Source organism: Mus caroli, unplaced genomic scaffold (assembly GCF_978045245.1).
Source record: "Mus caroli unplaced genomic scaffold, Mus_caroli_1 scaffold_12, whole genome shotgun sequence".
NCBI lineage: Eukaryota > Metazoa > Chordata > Mammalia > Rodentia > Muridae > Mus > Mus caroli.
In genome coordinates, this window is record NW_028227267.1 from 108,238,846 (window position 1) to 108,246,601 (window position 7,756).

The 7,756-nt window shown below is 38.5% G+C and overlaps 1 pseudogene; it reads right to left on the bottom strand.

Moving 5' to 3' along the window:
- Positions 1 to 206: 206 nt before the first annotated feature.
- Positions 207 to 322, bottom strand: LOC115029346 (U2 spliceosomal RNA; annotated as a pseudogene).
- Between the last annotated feature and the right edge of the window lie 7,434 nt (positions 323 to 7,756).

The window sequence follows — 7,756 nt, forward strand, 5'->3', positions numbered from 1 at the left end:
CTTTGAGGTAAAATGAATCACTTATAAGGTTTATTTAGAATAAAATCTACATAACCGAAAATTGACAAATCATAATGAACAGGTTATATTTTAAAATGATCATTTTAAAAATTGTGATAATTAAAGCAATATGGATAATTAATTGTTTATAGGATTAATTCTTGTATTAATATGATCAGCAACATGTTTTTAACAAATTGGATAAGGGAAGGTGAATGTACCACACACTAACTCACTATTACATTTTTTTTCATTTGAAAACATAAAAGACTGATAAGAACAGATACTACACTTGATCTTAGCCAAAAGGCCAAGAAGGAGATAGAAATGGATCAATTCACAATCTTCTACATGATAACAGCAAGTTGTGCCAGCACCATTTGTTGAAGATGCTGTCTTTTTTCCACTGGATGGTTTTTGCTCCCTTCTCAAAGATCAAAGGGTTTGTCTATCTTATTGATTTTCTCAAAGAACCAGCTCCTCATTTGGTTGATTCTTTGAATAGTTCCTCTTGTTTCCACTTGGTTGATTTCGCCCCTGAGTTTGATTATTTCCTTCAGTCTACTCCTCTTGGGTGAATTTGCTTCCTTTTGTTCTAGAGCTTTTAGGTGTGCTGTCAAGCTGCTAATGTGTGCTCTCTCTAGTTTCTTTTTGGAGGCACTCAGAGCTATGAGTTTCCCTCTTAGAAATGCTTTCATTGTGTCCCATAAATTTGGGTATGCTGTGGCTTCATTTTCATTGAACTCTAAAAGTTCTTAATTTCTTTCTTTATTCCTTCCTTGACCAAGGTATCATTAAGAAGAGTGTTGTTCAGCTGCATTAGTATCAAAAGATTGCCTAGAAGGCCATCACTGGAAAAAGATGCCCATTGGACTTGCAAACTTTATATGCCCCAGTACAGGGGAACGCCAGGGCCAAAAAGGGGAAGTGCGTGGGCAGGAGAGTGGAGGGGTGGATATGGGGGACTTTTGGGATAGCATTGGAAATGTAAATGAGGAAAATACCTAATTAAAAAAAAAGGAAAAAAAAAAAAGAAAAAGAAAAAGAAAATAACGTAGGTAAATGGGGATTCAGACCAAATATATGACATTTGGAGATTGTTCATTCCCTTAGATACATACATCATGAAATGTTAATGTTATGTGATTATATAAAGCGACTTGTCTGTCTTTTTCTCTGCTTTTGTTTTCATTTTTATGTAACAGGGTCTTGCTGTGAATTACAGGCTGGCTTTGAACTTGTGATCATCCTGCCTTGGTCTTCTGAGTGTTGGATTAAAAATGCACACTACCAAAAAAAAACCAAAAACCTGTGGTCTCCCTTCCCCCCAGCCTGGAACCTGCCTGCTCTAGGGTGGAGCTACCGGCTCATTCGTCCTGCCACGCCCACTGCTGGAACCTGACCTTGCTGCCTGGAGGCACACACGTGTTCGTCCTGCTACTGGACCCTGAGTTACTTGGCGGGAAATTGGGTTCCCTCCCCCTTCCTTTATAAACTGAGTGTCTGGAAATATTAAATTGAGTCTTGATCCGAATGTTGTCTTGACTCCATTGTTTCTTCCGCCCTATCTAGTTACCTCTCTTTGCAGGGAACTGCCATTCTCAGTGAACCGTTCGTGTTGTGGACCGCGGGCGGGCCGCAACAGTTGGCGCCAGAACTGGGACCTGAAGAATGGCAGAGAGATGCTAAGAGAAACGATTGCTGTGTGGAGCTCCACAAGGAAGGAAAGAATCGTCGTATCGGAGGAGCATCGGAGCAACGGACAGGTACACATGCTAGCGCTAGCCTAAAAAATTTCAGTTTTGTAAAATGTTGCTGAGGATGCAGTAGGATACGAACAAGTTTGAAGCAGTGCTGACCCAACACTGGTTCTACTTGGGGTCAGCAGTTCGTAAATCGGAACTAGATACGGAGACAGGCGGTGTGCCACAGTTTTTTAGAAAGCTGCTTAGGTGGAAGAAGGAAGGGTTCAAAGTCAGAAATTTTTTAGATAAGATAGATAGCTGTTGTCCATGGTTCAAAGAAGAAGAAACGATAGATTGTGGAACCTGAGAGAAAGTTGGTGAGGCCCTGAAGCGAGTTAAAGTTTGAGATTAAGCTTCAGAGGCTGAGTCTCTTAAGATATTTCTAGTTTAGATAATGATTAATGTGGTTCCTATCCTAAATAGTAAAATTTAAGATAAGATATAAAGCAATGCCTCTTTATTAAAGCGTTAAAGCTTGCTTTAATAGGTATTCATAGGTATTAATTGATATCCAAACTTCGTAATATGATAGTAATGCTTCTAATATTGATTTTAACAGTGATAAATTGTTTTAAACATAGGTTTTGCTTTCCCAAAGTTGTAAGTATTATCCTAACCTTGCACAAAAACTTAAAAATTATGGTTAAAACTGCCATTGTTCCATTGACTGCAGCTTGCAGTTTGATTGCAAATTTAAGATTAATGCTCAGATTAAAAAGTATTTTACCTTTGAGTCAATACAGGGCTCTGGGCAGTCCCAGAGCGGCTTGTGGCCCTTTCTTTTGTTTTGCAAACAATGCCTAAAAAAGTTTTTCCCTGTGTTCAAGAAAATTTCTTTTTAACAGTATTACAGATCTATTCAGATGTTTAAAATAATGCTTAAATTCAAAGATTTTTGCTTCTAGTAAACTGGTAATCACTAAAAAATTTTGCCTCTACGTATGGCTAATATAGCTTTACATTATGTAAGAAAAATGTTTATTGTTTCTGCTTCTTTACAAGAAGCCAAAAGTTTTAATCTTTCAGTATATATTGTTTCCTAAGTGGAAAATATTTTATTAACTAATGCTTCTCAAGGGAAGTTTACCTTAAATCCTTGCTCTCACCCAAAAGATTCAGAGACAGTATCCTTTTGTTATTTGGTGTTTTGATTTGCTGCAAAAGGTTTTACAAAAAATAAAGAAAGCTTTTATAATTGTTGTTAATTGGTAATTGAAAATTAGTTGTGCCCAAGACAATTCTTTGGCCAGAAAAAACATTATTGTAAAGTCATTTTTCTCATCCTCCCAGCCGATCGTTGGCCACGTGGGCCCAACTAGCTGCTGTGGGGCGGAATCTTAAGACACACAGTTGCCCCTATTCCAGCACAAATAATCTGGTTGTGTGCTGTAGATGGTGTTTTAAAATGCTGAACAATCAAACCTTAATTTATATATTGATAGTCAATGCTATATCTCTGAGCTCATAATTACTTAAAATTGTTCGTCCCTCAGATACTATTAATTCTCAAATTTACAATTGCTTATACATATTTCTAGTTAATAAATAAATAAATTATGCACGTGTGACTCTTAATAACTTTTCTAGCCTTCTAGTTACAACCTTTCATTAAGAAAAATAATTGAAAGTGCAATTAGTCACTGCCCCTTTACAGCCAAATATTTAAAATGTTTTGTCCAAAAAGTTATTAATTCAAAAGGTTAGATATTGTAAAATTTTAAACTTTAACCTCTTAAAAGACAAAAGAGAGAAATTGTATCCCCATATATACTATTTAGTGCATTTCCATGCACACTATTTAAAACATACCTTTATTTTCAAAATTTGAAATTAAAATGTCAAATTTAATAAGTGCTTTTTAGTATCTTAAAAGGATCTACTTATTGGCTTATAGATTAATCCTAAAACAGCTACCTTATTAGGAAAGGGAAAAACAGGTTCTCTCCACAGAACTCTACAGAAGCATATTGGTAATTCGTGTGCTGAGCTGACAGGTAAGTTAACTCAGTGTCCTGATTAAAAGGACTAAAAGATTAAATTCATGTTTTAGATCCATCCTTACTTGTCATTTTTCCAGTTTAGACTAGCTTCTAGCCTTTTAACTTTATGGCAATAGTACATCAGAGACTGTATATTCAGACTTAGTAAAATTAGTCATTTAATAGAGTCATAATGATTTTTCACTCTTCTTCAGTGTGACCAGCCATTCTAACTCAATCTTAGACTGGTCTAATATTCAGTTCAATTATTAGAGATTCCTATATTCTAAATTACCTAGCAAAGTTAATTCAGAGCATATCCCCCAAGGTCACCAAAGGCTCATCTTGCCTTTACCTTATTTGTCCTAAACTTTTTGCAAACTGACATTAAAGATCAGTCTGCAGCGGAACGCCACTGGCACCCAGTTACTTCTAATTCTTATGCATTGGTAAAATGGAAGGACCCCCTGACTAATAAATGGAAGGGTCCAGATCCAGTCCTAATCTGGGGAAGAGGCTCGGTTTGTGTTTTTTCACGAGATGAAGATGAAGCACGGTGGCTACCAGAGAGATTAATTCGTCAGGTAAACACAGATTCTGTCTCTCCTCGTAAGTATCATTCTACAGACTAAAATTCCTCTTGAGCTGGGAGTGGAAGCTCTCAAAAAACACTGTTTCCTCTGAGCCAATTCCCCTACAAGAGGCCGGAGATTAACTTTAGCTTTACAATTTGCATCCAAATAAAGTACCTTGACTTCTCCAAACAGAAAATTTACATTACTACACTCTAATTGTTTAGTATTCTTCCTTCTCTCAAGCAGGTCAATCTACATTCTCCGGTTCTCCGCCCCTAAGAGCAAACAGGTGGTTCTGCTAATCTCCCTTCCAGGGACATCCCAGCATGTGGCTTTTCAGTCTAAGATAAGATTTAGATTTACCAGGAGAGCTAGGGAAGTAGAAATTTCATATATATTTACAAAGATTAGTTCTTATTTTGATAGATATAGGCTTAGTCCCTTAACTGGCCTCTGGCTTTTCACCCTTGCTGTTACCGCAAGGTGTCCTTAGTTCCTCAGGCTACTGGGAATAACAGGGATGAAGAGGAAAGACTTTCAGCTCCTATTTTAACCAAAATTAATGGTGTTAATACTGACATAATTCTTGTCTAGGCCTTGCTAAATCTGAGGTTGACAAGTCTCACATAGAGACCTCGCAATAACTCAGAATTGCGATACTGATTCATAATCATATGAATACGGTATGGGTACCGCTTGGCGCAGGAGATCACTGCGGAGGGAAGGTCCAGTTTGACCGTTTCTGAGTTCCCTGTGCGACACACCTGATTTGAAAGAGGTTGGTATCTGACTCCAGCTAAAAACCAAAATACTTACGGCTCTGCCTCCCCTCCCCAAAAGATACCAAGAGCCACAGATGTGAGTTGTTACAATACTCACAGGAGGAATCAGGTTAATGTCCACCCAAGTCAAGGTTAAAGGCCCACTCACCTACGGATGAGAAAATCATTTGATCACCTCTGTTATGCATTGCCTATTTAAACTTAATTAATAGGGGGGAGAGAGATTGGAGACCTTGCTGTCGTAAGGGCAAGCCCTTCACTGCCTCCCACCCAAATAATAAAAAAGCCAATTGGCCTTATACTAAAGAGCTGGTCTTAACCTCTTCTCACTGTTCCCCTGCCTGTCACCCAAAATTGTGGATAATTATCAGTTCAGTGTTATTCTAAAATTGTTTAGCTAAACTCAGCCAGGGTTCCAACGCCCTACTTAAAAGGCAAACAGGTAGCTACCTATTCAGCACTAATTAGCATTATAAAGTCAGAGCCTACAGCCCAGTGCTGGTATTTCAGTCAGTGCTTTTAAGACAGTCTCAGCCAGATACAGTTTACCATTAGAATAGTTAGGGAATCCCACGGAAATAGGTTTTTTCTTTAGCCCTAGGAACTCAGGCAGAACTATTGAACATAGATAATTTTTCTGCCACAGGCCACCCCTTTTATTTTATTTTTTTTTTGTTATCTAATGGGGGGAAATGTGGTCTCCCTTCCCCCCAGCCTGGAACCTGCCTGCTCTAGGGTGGAGCTACCGGCTCATTCGTCCTGCCACGCCCACTGCTGGAACCTGACCTTGCTGCCTGGAGGCACACACGTGTTCGTCCTGCTACTGGACCCTGAGTTACTTGGCGGGAAATTGGGTTCCCTCCCCCTTCCTTTATAAACTGAGTGTCTGGAAATATTAAATTGAGTCTTGATCCGAATGTTGTCTTGACTCCATTGTTTCTTCCGCCCTATCTAGTTACCTCTCTTTGCAGGGAACTGCCATTCTCAGTGAACCGTTCGTGTTGTGGACCGCGGGCGGGCCGCAACAAAAACCAACAACAAAAGTTTTGTAATCAGTAAACAGAACACTGAAACAGGATCCATCAGTGTTCTCCATCAGTGACATTGATGCTGCTAACAAACACTGATATGAAATGGATTGTCACTGAAGCACATGGCAAACATGAATTTCCACTAAGTGGTTAGAATTTATCCATATGGCTAGACTGTAATTTGTGAATCAAACCCAAATCAATAAAATTTGTACCTTATTTAACAAAAAAAAAAAAATAAAAAAATAAAATTAAACAGATGCTATAACAGATGTATATGTTTGCATTCTTCTACATGCCAACATTCAGATAATATTTTTCATTATATAATTATGGATTCTTTGTAAAAAAAAAAAAACAAAAATCAAAAACAAACATGTATTCATGTGTGTATGGACTTAGTTTTGGATCTTCAATCTAATTCCACTGCTTAGTCAGTCTATTTTTTTTTTTTTTTTGGTTTTTTTTTTTTTTTTTGGTTTTTTTCGAGACAGAGTTTCTCTGTATAGCTCTGGCTGTCCTGGAACTCACTTTGTAGACCAGGCTGGCCTCGAACTCAGATATCCGCCTGCCTCTGCCTCCCAAGTGCTGGGATTAAAGGCGTGCGCCACCACGCCGGGCTAGCCAGTCTGTTTTTCTGTAATACCATGTTGTTTTTATTACTATAGCTCTGCAGCAGAGCTTGATTTCAGGGAATGTCATACTGCCAGTACTTTTATTGTACAAGTTTGTTTTGGCTATCTTGGGGTTTTGGGAGGGTTTTTTTGTTTGTTTTCTTTCTGTAAAATAAACAGAAAGGCCTGTAAGAAGTGGAATATTGTTCTTTCAAGGTCCATAAGAATTGTGTTTGAGGGTTTGGGGATTTAGCTCAGTGAGCGAGCACTTGCCTAGTAAGTGTAAGGCCCTGAGTTCAGTCCTCAGCTCTGAAAAAAAACAAAACAAAACAAAATAAGATAACAAAAATTGTGTTTGAATTTTAATAGATATTGAATTTTGTAAAAGGAATGTTTATCCTCGAGGTGTAATTCTTATCTCAGAGGCTTATTGCTGAATGGGTTCACCCTTTCTAGGTCTTTCTGAACTCTGGGTGGCTGGTTCAACTTAGCTGTTCTAACTCACCTTTTTTTGTTGTTTATTTTGTTTTGTTTTTTGTTTTGTTGTTGTTTTCGAGTCAGGGTTTCTCTTTGTAGCCATGACTGTCCTGGAACTCACTCTGTAGACCAGGCTGGCTTCGAACTCAGAAATCTGCCTGCCTCTGCCTCCCAAGTACTGGGATTAAAGGTGTGCACCACCTCTGCCCAGCTAGCTCAACTCTTCTTAAGTTGCCTGAATCAATTCAAGTTTTCTTGGCGTCTGACTGAATTGCTCTGCTTGGTGTCATACTAACTTTGGCAATTTATTCTAATCTTCTGGCTCTTTCTCTTTCTCTGCCTCTATGGGTCTTCACCTGTGCCAGCCTGTTCTCTCTGCAACCTGTCTTTGTAGAACTGTCCTAATACAACTGGCTCTGACTCCTTCCTCCTCTTCTCTTTCTCTGTGCTACCCTTAGTATCCTCTCTTTCCTGTCTGTTCTCATAGGAGTTGGGTATATCCTATCTTTGTGTCTTTCCCTTAATTTTTTTTTCTAATTCATCACTTTGCCCC